This window comes from Acinonyx jubatus, chromosome D2 (assembly GCF_027475565.1).
Source record: "Acinonyx jubatus isolate Ajub_Pintada_27869175 chromosome D2, VMU_Ajub_asm_v1.0, whole genome shotgun sequence".
Classification (NCBI taxonomy): Eukaryota; Metazoa; Chordata; class Mammalia; order Carnivora; family Felidae; genus Acinonyx; species Acinonyx jubatus.
In genome coordinates, this window is record NC_069393.1 from 46,652,537 (window position 1) to 46,672,929 (window position 20,393).

Below are 20,393 nucleotides of genomic sequence, written 5' to 3' on the forward strand. Positions count from 1 at the left end.
TTCTAAGGTGATAGTTCTTTTCTTTCAGCCCTTGAAAAGGTGTTGTGTCTCTTTTTGGCCACTGTGGTTTCTGATGAAAAATTTGCTATCATTTAGATGATTTTTCCCTTGTAGGAAAAATCTCTCACTGCGTTCTCACTGCTCTCTCACTGTTTTCAAAATGTTTTCTCTTTTTGTAGTGTTCAAAAATTTGACTATGACATATCTTGGTGAGGAGTTCTTTAGGATTATCCTGTTTAGAGTTTGCTCAGAATCTTGAGTCTGTAAGTATATACATCTGTGAAATTTGGGAATGAATTTTCAGCCATTATTTCAAGTGCTTTTTCAGCCTGGCACTCTGTGATGACATGATTATTAGCTTTTTAGTAACAGTCCTACAGGTACCTGAAACTCTATTCATTTTTCTTTTTCAGTCAGCTTTTTCTCTGTCATTCAAATTGGGTAGTTTCTATTGTTCTGTCTTCTGGTTCACTGACTTTTCTCTGTCCCCACCATTCTGATCTTGAGTCCATCTATTGATTTTTGTATTTTGGTAATTATATTTTTCAGTTCTGAAATTGCCTTTTGGTTTTTCATTATATTCTATATTTCTTTGCTGAGACTTTGTTTTTTTTTTTTTACCGAGGCATAGAAATGGTGGGGATGAAAGTCCCAGCTAGTTAACTTGGCTTTTTCTAATACCATCCTGATGGGGATACTGGGATGCTTTGTTACATCTTGGTGGGAGTGGAAATCTAGTCTACCTTCTGTCTTTGCTGGACTGGGTAGGAGTGTAGCTGCAGTTTTTTTCTGTGGTGTTTGGCTGGAGTAAGATGTCTAAAAGTTTTATTGTCTTAAAGTTTTTTATCTTTCTGGACTTACCCTTTTCTGGTTGTTGGGTTCGAAAGAGCTGGCTTTTCTTGGGGCTTTATTTTGGTCTGTACCCCTTGGTGTTTCTGAATTGCCAATTCTTCAGCTGTAAGTTTGGGTTGTGTGAAGCAAAAAGAAAACCCAGGAAACCCAACACTATGTTGTTCCTTGAATCTTGAGGTTCCTATCTGGTTTATCTTCTTCTCTGCCTTTCAGCATCTTATATTTTATATTATAATGTCCAGGGTTTTTAGTTGTATATAGTGGGGGCAGGTAGGGAAAAGAATATTTATTCTATCTTCCCAGAAATGCAAGCTTCTTTTTTAAAAGTTGCATCACTGTCATTTTAATAGAGTCTTGATGGAAGAGGAGCTAATCTTAAATATTTAATCCATATTTTTATTACTTATTTATGTTTTATTACATTAGTATGAATTAGGCAGATGTAATATTTTATTTGCCTAGTGCTTGTTTTGTTTATGGCACACAATCTTAATTTGGGAGAGTCTTTGAGAAATGGTTGAGAGCATGGAACTCTGCTTGCCTAAGGTTTCTCAAAAAGCTCCATTTTGTAAATGGACCGCTTCTGTGTTACCCAAGAAAGATTAGATTGCTTTTAGGTGAATCTCTTCAGGGTAGTTGATGTAGATGATGATACTTTAATACCATAACCTGATCTTTAAGTTAAAATGACATTTTAGGGGCGCCTGGGTGGCTCAGTTGGTTAAGCATCCGACTTTGGCTCAGGTCATGATCTCACGGCTCGTGGGTTCAAGCCCCGCGTTGGTCTCTGTGCTGACAGCTCAGAGCCTGGAGCCTGCTTTGTATTGTGTGTCTCTCTCTCTGCCCCTCCTCCACTCACGCTCTGTAACATTTATTTACTTTTGAGAGAGAGAGACAGAGCGTGAACGGGGGAGGGGCAGAGAGAGAGACACACAGAATACAAAGCAGGCTCCAGGCTCTGAGCTGTCAGCACAGAGACCAACGCGGGGCTCGAACCCACGAGCCGTGAGATCATGACCTGAGCCAAAGTCGGATGCTTAACCAACTGAGCCACCCAGGCGCCCCAAACATTACAAAAATTAAAAAAAAATAAAATGACATGCCAGGAATACTGGCATAATATATCGTTTAAATTTATAGCTTATCAATTATAATCCTTATGCTGTAATCCTTTACATTTATCATGAATTTTTAAAGAATTTTAATATGTTCTTAGGAAGGATAACTTTTATATTAAGTTCTATCAAAGCATTAAAATTTTAAAGAATTACTGGAAGTCTTAAGTTTATTAATTCAGATGAGATAATGTTAGAGATGTTCTAGTACTTACTCAGGTAGCATAGTTAAGAATATGGGCCCTGGAGCCAGCTGCAGTGTTTACTGTATGACCTTGGGCCTGGGTTTTCCATGCATCTAGTGGGGATGATAACAGTTATACTATTTCATAGGGTGTTTGTGACAATGTGAGGTGTGAAGTTTTTTTTTTTAACTTGTTAAAACTGAAAGTTATTTTTTTTATCATAAAACTTTAAAGAAATTATGTCAATTCTGTTACTTAACACAGCATATTTTGCAACTTTGTATAGTTCTGAGAGCATTAGGCATAAGAGTTAGGAAACCTGAGTTCCACTCCCGACTTTCTTTAAATAACTGCCTGACCTCTGGCAAGCAAGCAACCTTGCTTTTTCTCTGCCTTACTTTATTCATTTATAAGAGTGGGTTTGGGTTTGAACTGGTTGATCTCTAAGATTGCTTCTAACTCTTCTATTTTGTTTGTTTGTTTTTTGTCTCTCACTGAATCGTAATCAAGCTAGCTATAACACAGTTCATGAGGAGAGCACATTTTATAGCCTGGAGAAGAAAAGAAAAAGGCTTGGGATGGGGAGGGTATGATAATCTTACAGAAACAGTAAGGGCTGATGGATCAATAATTAGGTTTGTTTCACTGATTCTAACCTAGGGCAAAACTGACACTTGTAGATGGAAGGGAAGAGCTCTTGACTCAGCATAATGGACACATTTCTAACAGATACTCCTGTCCAACTTTGAAATGGGCCACCTTAAGTCCTTCCTAACACTGAAAGGACAAAGGCCAAGTTCAGACCGGCAAATGATGCTTCAGAGTCAGGTCAAAGTGATTTATACCTCAGCCAGGGATAGTGCTGGATAACTTCTGTAACCTTCTGGCCTCCCATGGGTGGAAATCGTGACATGATAAAGTTGTTATAAAATAATCAAGAAAAGCCATATTGTAGTCTGGCAGAGTGGTCACAGACTTTAACTAAATTATAACAATGACATTCATATTCGAAATTCTTTTCTATCTGCAGTTTTTTTTTTTTCTTTTGGTAGAGTGTAGACTAAGTGTTATTTGTTCTCAGTTTTGAAAATGTCATTCCTGGGGCGCCTGGGTGGTTCAGTCAGTTGAGCATCCGACTTCGGCTCAGGTCATGATCTTCTGGTCTTTGAGTTCGAGCCCTGTGTCGGACTCTGTGCTTACAGCTCAGAGCCTGGAGCCTGTTTCCGATTCTGTGTCTCCCCCTCTCTCTGCCCCTCCACCACTGGTGCTCTGTCTCTCTCAAAAACTAAATAAACATAAAAAAATTAAAAAAAAAAAGTCATTCCTCCTAAGTCTTGTGTAGTTTTTTGATGATTCATGTGGGAAGAGCAGAACTGTTGTTTTCTTTGTTTTGACCGATCTGTGAATGTTTGCCACTTTTTTTATAAATAAAAACAAAATAAATAATTGAGAGAGAGCAAGTTTGAGTGGGGGAGGGGCAGAGAGAAAGGGAGAGAGGAAGAATCCCAACTGCTAACAGAGAGAGAATTTGCCAACAGCACAGAGCCCTACGTGGGGCCCGATCCCATGAACTGTGAGATCATGACCTGAGCCAAAATCAAGAGTCAGACGTTTAGCCCACTGAGCCACCCAGGCACCCCGCTATTTTCTTTCTTTCTTTTTTTTTTTTTCTTCTGAAGCTAAGCAGGGAACTTTGAGTTTGGGTTCTTAAATCTTGTTGAGATCTGCAGCTAAAGTTGTCATTGACTGTGTGAGTGCATTGCCAACTTCTCTAGAGAGGTTTACCAGTCTGGATGGGCAATTTTGATAGTATTATCTTCTTACAGTTTCTGCTATGAAGTAGTCTTTGAAGAAATATACGTGGAGGAGCAAGCCCTTGGGGAAAAAGGTATTCTTACTACGTTTTTAACATTATCATGCTCTTTTTCCTATTTCCTAAGGTAGAATTTTGGTCACCGAAGGAACAGTTCTCTCACCCTGACTTAGCATCTTGTTGAGGAAGTTGTGTGTGTGTATGTATGTTTCCTAACCTACCTCAGGTTTCCTTTACCCACTGAGTGCTGTTTTCCTTCTAAGTTGGGATTAGGCTGTACTGGTGGATAAATCAATTTACAGCAGGTGTCTCAGTGTTAGCACTAATGAGGTTTGGGCTGCATACTTTGTTGTGGGTGGCTGTCCTGTACATTATGGGATATTTAGCAGCATCCCTGCTCTCTTCTTACTAGATGCCAATGACACTACCACAGTTATGGCAATCAAAAATATCTCCAAAAGTCCCCTGGGTGGCAGAATTGCTCGGGCTGAGAACCACTGACTTATGGATGCTTCTCAGCCAGCCCTCTGCCACAGCTGTGGTCATCCTACTCCCATCTGGTTTCTCCATGTTGCTAGCCTTGCTCACGGCCTCCTCCCCTTGGCTGTGCTCTGCTCGGCTCAGCTAATTAGGTGGAAAGTTGCCAAGTGGAAGGTGGGGAATAGGGCAGAGGTAGTGGAGTCCATGGGGAATAGGTCAGAGTTGGAGTTAAGGTGTGGCCCTGGGTAGTGGCTGATCACTGCAACACACAGATGAGTGTGTTTTTTAGTGGCAGCTAATGATTAGACTTAACAACAAATGTTCTCTGACATGAAAGTGAGCTGAAGTGACACTGGTATCAGGCTCATCAGGTATGTGATGTCTTAATGCTATCTGAAGCCTGCCTTGGGAGTCTGGGGTTTTGAAAGAAAGCTCCAGGGATGTTCTCTCTTTAATGTTTTTATTTGAAAGAAACAAAGAAGAGAGAAACTGCTTCTTGATGAACTTCCGTGTTCAATTTTAATTTCATTTTTGAGGTAAATTAAATAGCTAGAGTTAATAGTTTTTTGGGTTTTTTTTTTACATATATGAGGTGAGAGAATTTGTAAATAAGAAGCAGCAAATGTTTAATGAGTGCAATTAGGGATGGTGACATGTCTTTAAGAAAGGATGAGTGCTGAAAGAGCAAGGCAGGTAACCATGTAAGGAGCAGTAGCTCTGTCTTGGGTGGGGGCAGACAGTGAAGGGTGGGCAAGGAGAGCGCCCATAGATTAACTTGAGACTTGGAACAGGTGTTCACAGTCCTTGCTTATATATTCAGACAATTAGTGTTTGTTGTTAGTACTTTTATTCTGTGCTTTATGAATTTTTTTTTTTTTTTTACCTAGTCAGGGTCATCCTGAATGCCTGTTTTTATAAACTTATTCCCTCTTTAAAAAAAATATATATATTTATTTATTTTGCATGTGAGCGGGGGAGGGGCAGAGAGAGAGGGACAGAAAGAATCTCAAGCTGGTTCCAGCTGTCAGTGCAAAGATTTGGGGCTCAATCCCGCCCACCGTAAAATCATAACCTGAGCTGAAATTCAGAGTTGGATGCTTAACTGACTGAGCCACCCAGATACCCCTTTATAAACTTTATTCTCTTAACATTCATTGCTCAACATTCCCCATTTTTGGGCATCTGGGTGACTCGGTTAGGTGTCCATCTTCGGCTCAGGTCATGATCTCACGGTTTGTGAGTTTGAGCCCCACATTGGACTCTCTGCTCTCAGCTTAGAGCCTGCTTCAGAATCCTCTGTCCCCCTCTCTCTCTGTGCTCCTCCCCTGCTCACTTTCTCTCTCTCAAAAATGAATAAACATTAAAAAAATATTTTTTAAAAAATTTCCATTTTTAATAACTTTTAATGACTGCATATTGCATTTATGGTTGTATTCTAATTACTTAGCCATTTTTCTGTTGTTGAACATATAGCTTGCTTCAAAGAATTTTGCTACTTACCCTTTGGTGTATATCTTTGGGCATACATTTTAAATCCACAGTTCAGATGATTTCTTCACGATAGTGTCATGAGCTAGAATCACTGGGTGAGATGGTGTGGATATTTTTAAGGCTGTTGATTTATATTACTGAACTGCTTTGCTTTACTGAAAGTTTTTTTTTTTTTTTTTTTTGAAAGGTTCTAATTAACACTCTCACTAGCAGGGTTTTGAGTGGCCATTTTAAGGCATCCTTGCCAACTATTTAAGAGATGGAAAACATCTTGTGTTTCTTTGCCTATTTAAATTGTTAGCAAAGTGGCGAAGTTGATGTTTTTTCTTTTTCCTTTAAAAGTTTATTAGTTTCTTTTGTAAATCAACGGTATGTATCCTTTCCCATTAGTCTTTTGTTACTTTTTTTATTCCTTTATGAGGTTTCTTTATGTATTATAGGAAGTAACCTTTTCTGTCATATTTGTCAAAACATTTTTCAGTTTTTCAGTTATATCTTTTATGTTATGTGTTACTTTTTTTATATGATTTTTAACTTCTAGAAATATAAGAATACAAAGAATGACCACACATCTTTTATCAAGATTCCCCCATTGTTTATATTTTATCCCATTAGCTTTATCATGTTCTCTCTATGCATATATGTAAATGCATGTTTTTCTGATTAATTTTAGTCTAATATGTGTGTTTCTTAAGAATCACGGCATTCTCTTAAAAAATTTTTTTAATGTTTATTTATTTTTGAGAGGAGGGGGGGAAGGGGAAGAGAGAGAGGGAGACACAGAATCTGAATCAGGCTCCAGGCTCTGAGCTCTGAAAAGCACAGAGCCCAACATGGGGCTGGAACTCATGAACTGCAAGATCATGACCTGAGCTGAAGTCGGATGCTTAAGCCAACTGAGCCACTCAGGCGCCCCCTGCCCCAGGGCATTCTCTTATGTAACTACAGGAAAATATTAGTCAGGAAACTTAATAATTGGTACAGTATTGTTACCTAATTCACAGTTCATACTGCATTTTGAACAATTGTCTCTATAATGTCCTTTATTGTTCTTTTGTTTTCCCTGCCCAGTATGCAATTCAAAATCACACTGGAGTTTTTTTTTTTTTTTTATCTGCATGCATCATTTTTATTGCCTTTGCCAAGAATTATGTGACCATATGCCAAAACTAACACAGCCATTTGGAATGGGTGGAGATTGCGAACTCTTGTCCTTACAGTGTGGACACATGCTGTCCCTGTTTAGATGATATAAAAATACCAAGTTGGTTTAGTCGATAAAGTGAACTGTGATGTAAATGATAGTTAATAAGTCAAGCTGCCTGAACAAAATACTGTGAGATAGCTGAGTTATCGACATTGCTGGAATATGGGATGATAAATAGTGAGCTCATGTTTTTTTAGTCTCCTTTAATCTGGAGTATTTCAGCCTGTCTTTGTCATTCTTGACATTGAATTTTTGAAAAGTACAAACCAGTTATTTTCTAGAGTGTCCCTCAATTTATGCTTATCTGAAGTTTCCTCATGATTAGATTCAGATTATACATTTTAGACAGGGAAAACACAAAAGAACAAAAAAACTTTATTTTTCTCAGTGCATCGTATTAGGAGCCACTTGATGATAGTTTCAGTATTGGTGAGAAAATTGAAAACTTGGTTTAGTTGCTGTCTGCTAGATTTTTCCACTGCCAGGATACACTTTTTCCCTTTGAGGTTAATAATTATTGACACTTTGTGAATACCATGTTCCTCATCAAGCTTTTACCCACTGGTTTTAGCATCCAGTGATTTTCCAACTCCATACCTCCTTCTGTATTTATTGACATTCTGCTATGAAGAAGAGCTTTCCTTCTTTCCTCCACCCCTCATTTATTTGGTTGCTTCCTTGAGTGAGTCATAGCTATATTCGTATTTAGTGGCCTATAACTTACTACTCTAATTATTTGGATACTCTAATTGTTCTGGATTTGGTCCATGTGAACCTTTTCCAATTGATGCCATTGTTCTTGTTATATGTCCACAATTCTTTGAGTACTTATTTGCTTTCTGGTATGACAAGACTCTCTGGGCTCATTTTGTGTGCCTCAGCCTTCAAACTTTTCTCCAAGGAAAAGTGGGGAACAAGATTTGGGCGCGTGATGTACTTACTGCAACTAGTGTGTTGTTACTTCTTAGCCCCTTTTAATGGACAGAGCCAGGATATGTTTGTGGGTGTATACACACACATGCACACATATATCTGTATTCTTTACTTATGCATCTATGTATACGCATGTATATATATTAAAAACAGATTTATGTTGATACTGACAGTATTATCCAACACCATGAGGGTACATTCTAGTGTTCCTGCAAATATTGAATTCTGTGAAATGCTTTTGCATGTTGCTTTCAGTCACGGTGCAAAGATATTCTCCTAAGTTTATTTTTAGGAATTTTGTAGTTTTGGCTTTTAGTTTTGATATGTGATCCATCTCAAATTATTTTTTGTTTATGGTGTGAGATAGGGATTGAAGTTTATCTTTTTGTTCTGATGTGGATATCCAGTTCCTCTAGCACCATTTGTTGAAAAGGCTTTCTTTCTCTTCCCCCATTGAATTGCTTTGGTGCCTCTTTTAAAAATCAGTTGACCATATAAGTGTGTGCCTGGTGTGATTTGTTTGTCCTTAGACCAGAACCATAGTTTGATGATTACTGAGCTTTATAAGTCTAGATGTGTAAGTCCTTCAACTTTATTCTTTTTCAAGATTGTTTTGCCTGTTCTAGATCTTTTTCATTTCCATATAAATTTTAGAATCAAATGGCCGATTTCTGTAAGATGCCTGGTAGGAATGTGAATGGAATCCTCATTTGGGCAGAATCAACATCTTTTCAGTACTGAATCTTCCAAATTACAAACAAGGTATATGTCTCTATTTATTTAGATACTTAATTTTTCTCAGTATATTTTAGTTTTCAGTATATGGGGCATGCATGACTTTTGTTAAAATTTTTCATAGTTACTGTGCTTTTGACATTATTTTAAGATAAATTTTTAACATTTTATTTTTGTTTTGCTGCTAGTATATAGAAATACATTTGAATTTTGTATATTGACCTTGCATCCTGCAGCCTTGCTAAATTGACCTAGATTAATCTTGCTAAACTGATTTAGATTTCTTAGGAATTTGTTAATATTATGTCATCTGTGAAAAGAGACAATTTTACATCATTCTTTCCAGTTTTTATATCTTATAATTCTTTTTCTTGCCTTGTTATATTGATTAGGATCTCCTCTGTGTTGTTAAGTATGGTGGTGAGAGTTGGCATACTTGTCCAGAGTGGGGAAATCCTGAGGATTTTGTTATGTTATTTGCCATGGGTTTATATGATAAAGGAAATTTTTCTTTGTAGTGTTCTGAGAGGTTTTTTTGTTTGTTTTTTTCTAATCGATGGATCTTTTTTTTTTTTTTAAATGAATGGATGTTGATTTTTTTCAAATGCTTCTGTTTTATCTGTTGTTATATTAAAAGATAATGGGTTTGAAATGTTGATCCAGCTTTATATTCCTGGGATAAACCCCACTTGGTCATGATGTGTTACCCTTTTTCAAGTTACTGATTTTGATTTTTCCATTAGTTTGCCAAGAGTGTTTTCATCTGTATTTATAACCTGTATTCATGATTTGTGGTAGTTTTATAATTTTTTTAGGTTTTGCTAATAGGTTTATGCAAGTCATCTAAAATGTGTTGGGAAGTGTTTCCTCCCTAATTTTCTTTCTCATATGTTTGATAGTATTCACTGGTGAAACATTGGAGCTTTGAGCTTTCTTTTTGCAAGAGTTGGCTAACCAATTCAATTATTTAATAGATACATGGCTATTCAGATTTTTACAATTTCATTTTGTGTCAGTTGTGAAAAGTTGTGGGGTTTTTTTTATCATTAAGTATATCTTTTTCCATTCTCTTTTTAAAATTTTTTAATTTTTAAAAATTTTTAGAGAAGGAGGGAGGGGAGAGGGACAGAGGGAAAGAGAGGATCTTAAGCAGGCTCTACACTCACCCTGGGATTATGACCTGAGCTGAAATCAACAGTTGGATGCTCAACCAACTGAACCACCCAGTCGCCCCTCCATCCTGCTTTTAACTTTTGTCTTTATATTCAAAGTGTATTTCTTACAGACATGGTATATTGGGTCTTGTTTGTTTGTTTCTTCCTCTTTTCCCCCAGTCTGACAATCTGAACCATTTAATTGGAATATTTAGTCCCTTTATACTTAATGTATTTACTAATACACAGTTGATCTTCATTATTAACGGATTCTGTATTTTCAAGTTTGTCTGCTTACTAAAAGTTATTATTTGTAACCCCAAAATCAGTACTCAGCAACGCTCTCAAGGACATTCATGGATATGCACAGGGCAGTGAAAATTTTGAGTCATCTGATATTCATGTTTCCAGCTGAGGTTGAGCAAGTCATACTCTGCTTTCTTGTTTCAACTTTCATACTGTAAGCATGTGTCCTTTTTGCAGTGTATTCAGTGCCTTTTCACATGACATGTTTCTTTTTTTTTTTTTTTTTTTGAGACGTATTTTTATTTGCTGTTCGGTTTCTTATTTGGCCCGTAGCTTATGCAGTAGTGTGTTGTTTAATATTTACATATTAAATATTTAATATTGACATTGTAGATTTTCTAGCTTTGTTTTATTGTTGATTTTTAGTTTTATACCGCTGTGGTTGGAAAATATACTTGGTATGATTTCGATCTTCCTAAATTTATAATGTTTGTTATGTCTTATGTAATTTTAAAAATATTTTTATTTTTAAATATAATTTATTGTAAAGTTGGCTAACATACAGTGCATACAGTGTATGTCTTATGTGATTTAACAAGGGGATTCTTCTGTGTGTACTTGAAGAAAATGTGTTCTATTTTTCTTGGATGGATGTATTATATATATCTTTTAGAACCATGTGTTTTGAAGTATGCTTCAAGTAAAACATATTTTTGTTGAAAAAAAATGAATTTTTTAAAATTTATTTTTATTTAAAAATTTTATTTATGAAAAAAAAAGTAGTCCCTAAACACAATGTGAGGTGCTATGTAGTGTTCCTTAGTACAAGAGGCTGTGATGTGCCTTACAGAGAAAATAGACATGTTAGATAAATTTCCTTTTAGATGTGAGTTACAGTGCTATTGGTCTTGGGTTCTGTGTTAATGAACCAACAGTATATTTTTGCTAAATAAGGTGTTTTGAAACAGAAACAAACATAAAACGAGGTTATATATTGATTGGTTGACCAAAGTGTAGTTGCCAAAGGCTTGCAGGAACCTAATTCTGGATTTCACCTAGGAGTAATGGTTGTGTATTTGCTAATTCAGTACTCATGGCAAGTTTAAAAACATAACTAATGTGAATAATGAGAATTGACTATAGTTGGGTTTAGATCTCTCTCTCTCTCTCTTTTTTTTTCTTTTTCTGTTATCTTTTCCCTCCTTTATGGGGCAAATTGACTGTTTTTTAGTATTCCATTTAAGAACATTTTTTAGCAGTTACATTTGCAATTGCAATGTACATCCTTAGCTTTCCCAATCTATTCCTACTCTTAGAGTTAATATTATACCACTTCCTGTAAAATATAAGAACCTTGTAAAAATATAATTCTATTCCTGTCCCATTCATTGTGATGTTATTGTCATATATCTTACATATACCTATATTATAAGCCCCAGTGTTAAACTTCTTGTATTCAATAGCCTGTGTCTTCTAAAGGAATTAAAGGGAGAAAATGAAAGGTAGTTCTTTATATTTACCACATATTTACCGTTTCTGGAACCCTTCATTCCTTTTTATAGATCCTAGTTTTTATCAGGTGTCATTTACTGGGGATGAATTTCCTTAGTTTTCATTTATCTGAATATCTTGTCTTTCATTTTTGAAAGATTTTTTGCTGCGTGTGGAATTATGAGCTGACGGTTTTTTCTTTTCAGCATTATAGATGTTGTTTCATTGTTTTTTGGCTGCTTTTTTAGTGATAAAATCAGCTGTCATATTGTTTATTATTGTTCTTTCTTTCTAGGCATTTTCAAGATTTTTCTCTTTATTTTTGTTTTGCAGTAGGTCATGATATGCTGTAGTGTAATTCTGTTTATGTTGATCCTAACTTAGTATCCACTAGTTTCTTGGATTTACAATTCGGTGTTTTTCATCAAATGTTAGAAGTTTTTGGGTATCGTATTTTCATATACTTTTTATGCCTGCAGTTTCACACTTTTCCTTATCTGTGTCTCCAATTATATATATATTATACTTCTTGAAATTATCTCACAGATTTGTGAGAGTTTGTTCATTTTTTTTTTTTTCAACTTTCCCTCCCATTTCTCATCTTGGATAATTTCTTTTGGTCTTTTATCCAGTTCACTGACTCTTTCTGTCATCTTCAGCCTACTGTTAAGATCATCCAGCGATTTTTTTTAAAGAGATTTTTAAACAAGTTTCTATTTATTTATTTGTTTATTTAGAGCACAAGCAGGGGAGGAGCAGAGAGAGAGGGAGAGAGAGAATTCCCAACAGGCTCTGCACTGTCAGTCTCACCAACTGTGAGATCATGACCTGAGCAGATACCAAGAGTCAGACACTTAACCAACTGAGCTACCCACACGCCCTCGCCCCCATCCAGTGAGTTTTTAATTTGAATTTTCATCCTTTTCATTTCTACGATTTCTGTTTGGCTCCATTTATTTTTTCTTTCTTTTTTTAAAAAGCTTATTCTTGAGAGAGAAAGCATGAGCAGGGGAGGGACAGAGAGGGAGGGAGACACAGAATCCGAAGCAGGCTCCAGGCTCCAAGCTGTCAGCACAGAGCCCAATATGGGTCTCGAACCCACAAACTGTGAGATCATGACCTGAGCCAAAGTCAGGCACCCAACTGACTGAGCCACCCAGGCACCCCTGTTTGGCTCCATTTCTTAATTTTCACTTCTCAGTTGAGAAATGAGTGTTAACATTTTTAATTCTTTTACTTTCAACTTTTATTTATGTTTTTCTTGAATCTTGATCTAAGTCTTTTGTATATTTTTGAAAATCTCAGCTTTTATCACTTCAAATATTATTTCTGGTATTTGTTCTTTCTGCTCTCACAGAGACCTATTTCTTCATGTGTAAAGTAAAATTTGTGAGCTTATATATATTTTTTCAATGTTAGTCTGTTAGACTCCAAAGAACCTCAGCTGAAGATATTTTCATTACGAGTCATTAAAAGACATTATCATTAACAAAATTATTTCTTTTCATTAAGAGATATTTTCATTGAATTTATAATTCAATATGAATTATACCAGGAAGTAGGGAGATGTACTAAACTGAGGAAACTAAGTGATTCAGAACACACACTCTAGGACTAGGCTTGCTGCTGACCATCTGGGCTAGTCCTCACCAGATGAGGGACCCTTAGCACAGCAGTCCAGTTCTCTGTATTAATTCCCAGTTGGTAAAATGGACATAACAGTAGGATCCATATCATAGGGTTGTGAAGATTGATTTATTTAGTATATGTGGAGTACGTGGAACTGGTCTTTGGTACAGTGAGCTCTCTGTTAATGTTTGTTCTGCCACAGGCTCACTAGCAGTGGTAGCAGACCCAGGACTGAGACCAGGTTCCCTGACTTTGAATCTTGTACTTTTATATTGTGCTTCCTCTGATGGCCTGTTAAGTTTATGATCTATTCAATAGCTTATCATCTCTAGATAATTAGAACAGACTAAAATTATTCATTCCTTTCCTAAAATTTATGTTCTTCTTGAATAATTGAAATTTCCAGAAAATTATTACTTTTTAAACCACACCTTTTCTTCTTAAAGATATATTCACTTAGAATATTTGATTTTAAAAGGCAAGAATTGGGGCGCCTGGGTGGCTCAGTTGGTTGGGCATCTGACTTTGGCTCGGGTCATGGCCTTGCGTTTTGTGGGTTTGAGCCCCACGTTGGGCTCTGTGCTCACAGCTCAGAGCCTGGAGCCTGCTTTAGACCCTGTGTCTCCCTCTCTCTCTGCCCCCTCCCCTGCTCATACTCTGTCTCTCTCTTTCAATAATAAATAAATGTTAAGGCAAGAATTGTCAAAGTATGAATGGGGCTTTTTCATAAATTCTGTATTAAATTTTACTGATTTTACTACATATTTTTTTCCCTTTAGGCCTTGAAATGTTCTACTTTATGTAGGTATCATTTCTTCACAATGGAAGTTTTATTTGTGGTACAGCATAACGGAAAAAAAAATCAATCTGTATAGCAAAAGTGAAAATTCCCTTGTGATTCCACTCTCGTTCTTTTTCTGGATGCTCTCCAATTGCACTGTTAATAGTTAGATGTTACACAGACATTTACATATGTATATATGCACACATACCCACACACAAAACCTGCTGGTGCTGGAGGCAGAACCAAGAGCTCCCACTCCTGTGCCTGGCATTGGCAATGCAGTCACTGTTATAGTGCAAATGTCGTTATGTCGATAGGGCAGCCATCGTGGCTAGGGCACCAGGATGGTCATTATCATCCATAGTGCTATCAGATTTGTGACTAACTGATGTTACTTCCTGTGCTGCCAACTCCTTGAAATTTTATTGTTGCACAGAGCCTTTTTGAAAATGGAGTTAAAGACTCTATTTACAGCTCCCCTGTTTTATGCAGCATAGTGTGAATGATGCACACCATGTTGTCCTCCAAGCCACCACTCTGTAGTCATGCTCTGTGGCTTTATATGGATTAAACCTGGGCGCTTGCTTTACAATGAATTGTCATTCCTTCCTCCCCTCTCCTCAACCCACCCATGGAGATTTCTTGGTCCTCTTGGTCCCTTTTGTAAACAGCCCTTTGGGAAGTCTGGTCCTGCCAATGTCCCCAGTCACGTGCAAGATCTCTCTGTCTTTCCTAGAGTGGTCCCAAGACAGGCTCAGCTGGTAGTTGTGCGTCAGAAGAATAATATTGTATAAAAGTGATTTTCAAAGGTGGTGATTGATTCAGGTTAATCTTTCTAATACAGAAATGCCAAAGTTAATTAGAACTATAATAACAGGTAGAAAAGTTATCAGTGATTCTTCTTTTTACATATTTGTTAGACACACTACAGTAGGTTATTGTTATCAAATTTATAACTGCCTTTATTGTTATTATTGTAAGCCTGAATAGACTAAAAGTGTCGAGTCTTGGCACAGTGTGAAGAGGTGAGGCAAGCCCCGCTCTGGTTTCTCCACTTTACTGCAGTACGTAGAGAAGGTGCTTGCTCCAGTCTGAGATGATAGCTGGCTGGTGCGGGGCTAACAGCAGCATTATATGCTATATTATATGATGTGAAAAGAATTCCTTTTGTAGGAAGCACTTGAAATGAATTATAACTGCGTCAGATTTTTCTGTTATAAAATGTGTTCCTCTATCAACGTAATAAAGATGCTTCAAAAGATCCATGTGTTTTTGAAGAAACATGGTAACTTCATATGTGTATTGCTGTCAGAAGGAATTCTAGTCTTTAAGCCGTGAAGTATTTTTGGATCCATTATTCTGAAATAGAAATGGAACCCAGTAACTTTTTTTTTTCACCTTACATATTACATAATCTAATTGATTTTTAGATGTAATAGATATAAAAACACTTCATAGTAAAAAAAATCTCTACCAACAAAAATAATAATTGTTATCAGAGAGAAAAATAGCACAAATAGTGTGTGGTAGTTTGGTACAAAATGGCCCCTGATGAAACACCTCCTGTCCATATCTCTGCCTTTTTGCAACATGAGTCTGCTTGTTTCTTCCGTCAAGTGATACAGTCTCTTTCCCCACTCCTGATGCTGGGCTTTGCCATGTGTCTTGAACTGGCCAGTGTGACATCAGCAGGCACAAGGCAAGCAGAGGCACCATGTGCAGTGAGCCAGCCCTTTTGAGCCTCCCCTCTTGGAGTGCTGCTTGCCATTACACAAAGAAGCTTAGGAGGGAGGCCACAGGGAAAGGGAGGCTCAGCCTTCCCCACTGGGTCCAGTCCCCAGCTGACCTGGGCCCAATGCAGCAGCATGAGTAAGTCAGGTAAGGGCAACAGAAGAGCTGCCCAGCCAACCCATGGAATTGTGAGAAATAGGAAAGCATTGCTGTGGAAGCAATTAAGTTTTGGGTAGTTTGTTACCCAGAAATAGCAAACAGAAACATCTGTTTGCATTTGCTAAATGGCTGGAATCTGTCTCTGTATTCTAATTATAGCCCCATTACTGAACCCTCAAGTTGCCCTTAGTCTGGTGAGGGAGGCAGAAGTGTAAGCAGGTCACTTTGTTATTGTGTGGTGAATGCCCAGAAAAGGTTCTGGCTGCTGTGACCTTGATGTTTCCTCTGTCCCTTTTTCCTCTAAGGATCAGGTACTGTTCTCTGTAGGACGAACATTGAGGAGCACTTGGAGGAACTAGAGGAAGTAGACTATTTCTGTACTTCATTGAAAGCGTTTTCTATCCCTAAAGTCAGTCTCACACTTCCGTTTCTTAGAAGTGAAATGCTGAAAGAACCACAATAGATCTCTTTCCCTTTTGTTAACTAAGTGTTTTCGGTATTCTTGTATTTGTCCCGTGAACAAACGAATGCCCATGAGTATTCCTCCTTATCTTTCCTCAGGTTCAGAATCTTTTGCAGAATCCAGATGTGAGTCCAGGTCCTTCACCCCAGTCATCATTCTTGGTTCATCTAATTCACACACACGGTGGAGTGGTTCTGCTGAGCTCTTCCAGGGTCATTGGAGAAGATGGTGTGCACTGTCTTGAGCTGTGTCGCACTGCCCCACATTATTTTCTTCCTTACTTGCTCCGTTGCTCTGCGCCTTGGCATTCTAAACTACACCCACTGGCCTTCAAGTCTGCAGCATGTCTCCACTTTCTTGCTTGCGACTTGCTTTTAGCTAAGAACTTAACCCCAGGTTCTGTCAGTTTTCCTTAGGGGCCCATTCTCCTCTCATTGGGCAGCATTGTTGGGTGTACGTGGAGTCCACTCTGCCCCTCTTCTTGAATAATCCAGTGGAATAGTTTAAAGATACGGTTCTAAGTTTTATATAGTTGTAATGGTGTAAGGATATAACATTATATACGTAATATATATAACATGTAGTTAAAATAGTTTAAAGATATGGACTGTATTTCTAAAATGCAGTATTTTGGGGTGCTTAGGTGGTTCAGTTGGTTGAGCGCCAACTTCAGCTCAGGGCATGATCTCACAGTTGCTGAGTTCGAGCCCCGTATCAGGCTCTGTGCTGACAGCTCAGAACCTGCAGCCTACTTCAGGTTCTGTGTCTCCCTCTCTCTGTCCCTCCCCTGCTCATGCTCTGTCTCTCTCTCTCTCTCTCTCAAAAATAAAATCAACATAAAATGCAGTATTTTTCTGTGGTTTGTGATACAATTTGCAAGTGAACTCAAAATGATAGTTAAATGTCTTAAAAGTTAGACCCAACTATCGAAGTACATCTTACTGCTTTAAAATAACCACTTTTGAAATATATAGATTATTATCTTCAATTTTTGGCAAATATACCAATTACTTTGATCAGTTGATACTTAATATACATAACAGTGCAGGAAAAAGCAGTGTTACTATTTACTACTTAAATGTGGATTCCATGTATCTTTGGTATCCATGGTGATTATAACTCTTTTGTATCACAAGGAAGCCACCAATACACCTGGTTTTATCTCTGTCTTTCCAACAGCGGTGCCACAGGGAGATAAAAAAGAGAAAATCTACATATTTTAGGTTCACCTTATAAGTCACCACAGGCTACCGTGTTTGGTGAAATACAGCTATGAAACTTTAGGCAAATTGCTTAACCTTCTCTAAGCCACATGTGGAATGGAGATAAAATAGTTTCCCTACCTCCTGGCACTGTTGTGAGAATTAAATGAATTAATGCATGTGAAGCACTGAAGATTTGCAGGTGCTCATCTGTTGTGTTTTTCCTGCAGCATATTATCCATAGGTGTTATATCTATACTTTTGTTTCTCTTGTTTTATCATGTTTACAGGACTTATACTTTGAATTTCATTTTCTACTTGAGCATTGCTTTTGTACTTTTTTAAATGTAACTTCATTGATGTTATTCTTTATTACCTCTAGTCTCATGCTCTGAATTATTTTAGGAGATTTATTTATTTATTTTTTAGGAGATTTAAAAGTTAACAAACTACCATCTTTAATTGTTTCTGAGTTTCTGAGTAAACTTTAATCTGTGGGATATGTTTGTGTGTTTATGATTTTTTTTTCACTTTTGGTAATTGCATATAAATTTTCTGTCAGTTATTGCCTTATTGTGTTGCATTTAAAACTTTATTTATTTATTCAATGTTTATTTCCACTCTGGAAAATAGTATGGAGGTTCCTCAAAAAGTTAAAAATAGAACTACCATACTCTCCAGTAAGCGCACTACTGGGTATTTACCCCCAAAATACAAAAACACTAAATCAGAGGGATGCATGCATCCCTATGTTTATAGCAGCATTATTTACAATAGTCAAACTATGGAAGCAGCCCAAGCGTCCATTAATAGATGAATAGACAAAGAAGATGTAGTGTGTATATGTACAATGGAATATTATACAGCCATAAAAAAGAATGAAATCTTAACCATTTGCAATGACATAGATGAGGTAGAGATTATAGTGCTAAGTGAACGAAGCCACTCAGAGAAAGACAAATACCATTCAGTTTACTCATGAAATTTAAGAAACAAAACAAATGAGCAAAGGAAAAAAACACGGAAAAACCAAGAAACAGACTCTTAACAATACAGAACAAACTGATGGCTGCCAGAGGGGAGGTGGGTCAGAGGGATAGGTGAAATAGGAGATGAGATTAAGGGAGTGTGCTTGAGAAGAGCACTGGGTGATGTATGTAATTGCTGAATCACTATATTATATACCTGAAACTGATATAACACTGTATTTAACTATGCTTGAATTAAAATTAAAAAAAAAAAAGTGAGGGCTACGAAATGTCCTTTAGGCTTAGCAGCATAGAGAATGTTGTTGACTTCACTGTATTGAAGCCAGATTGCAGTGAGCTGAAATGTGCATAGAAAATGAAGAAATCTCAGTTCAGAAGAGCTCTAGAGTATGTAAGAGGTTGTTTTGCTGTCGAAAAGCAGGATATAGGGATAATCCCAAGAGGTGAATGAAGAATCAAGTGAAATTTTCTCCCCCCTTCCCCTCTTTTTTCTTAAACAAATTTTTTGTAATGATTATTTATTTTTGATAGAGACAGAGGGTAAGTGGGGGAGGGCCAGAGAGAGAGGGAGACACAGAATCCAAAGTAGGCTCCAGGCTCTGAGTTGTCAGAAATTGAATTTCTAATTTTGCTTATAATTTTGAATTTTCAAGAGTACTTTTTTCTTTTTCATATTATCATATTTTAACTTTCTGGTTGGTATGTATCATCTGTACATCTAAGAGGATGTTGACTGACTTATTTAAAGGGGTTTTTAAAACTTTAGAAAATTATCTTTATTTCCCCTAGTTGTTGTTGTGGCTTTGTATTATTATTTTGGTAACTTTCATTTGGAGCTCTTCTTCCAAATTTGATCAGTGATTCAGAAAGGCCAAGAACATTTTCTGTGAAATGGGGGAACAGAGGTTGGATTGCATTGAAGTGAGTTTTGAAAGGCAAGAAAGTGAAGAACATTGTACATGGCTCAGAAAGTTTGGCTATAGAGGGAAAGAAGATAGGAGAATTGAAAGCATTTTTAGTTTTGTTTTTTAAAAAATGGGAGATCCACAAAGTACTTTAAAATTCTTTATTGGTATGGAATTTCATAATTCTTTAATAGCATCTAGTGACATAATGGCATAAAATTTATGCATATTTCTTGGAAAACTCTTACTCTGTTGGTGTGAAGGAGTCTTTAGAGAGGAGAGGATGAAAATATGAGGTAGGAGGATGGCTGATAAAGTGAGGCCACTGAATAGCCAGATGAAGAAAAGGGCAGAGAGCCCAGGTATAGTCCCAGAGCTGGGGTCTCCTTTTCCTTTGAACCACATAATATACTTTACATAATTCATGAAAGGGTTGGGGACAGTGGGCAAGTTTATGTGATTGGTGGTAGGAAATTGAGGAACTTTCACAGTAAATACTGTTTGACCAGCAAAAGTACCCAATCTCATGGTCAGATCCTAGGCATGTGGGCTTTCTTCACACATGGAAATCTCTTAAGAGAGAACAGTCCATTCTCCTGGTGGAAAAAAGGCATTCACTATTTTGGAACAGGATATAACCATGATTAAAAGGAAGAAACATTTATTGATTGTCCATGTTTATTATTGTTTTCTGTGTTCTGTGAAAGATGATGGTTCCTGCCACAGATATGTTTCTGCCATAGTTACAGGGACGAACATTTCCTGGAAAAAAAAAAAAAAAAGTATAAGCAACACATAGCTTTCTAAGTGCTGGGCAGATGCTCAGATT

General features: G+C 37.1%; 1 protein-coding gene across 9 annotated transcripts in view; it reads left to right on the forward strand.

Moving 5' to 3' along the window:
- Window positions 1-20,393, forward strand: part of MARCHF8 (membrane associated ring-CH-type finger 8) — a 123,659-nt gene that overhangs the window by 17,868 nt on the left and 85,398 nt on the right. For 3 of the 9 annotated variants that reach the window (XM_053207428.1, XM_027062555.2, XM_027062559.2), the window contains exon 2: window positions 3,979-4,040. The exons of the other annotated variants lie outside the window; for them this stretch is intronic. The gene's annotated coding sequence lies outside the window, so the exon portion shown is untranslated. The remainder of the gene's footprint in view (window positions 1-3,978; window positions 4,041-20,393) is intronic. 9 annotated transcript variants of the gene reach the window in all.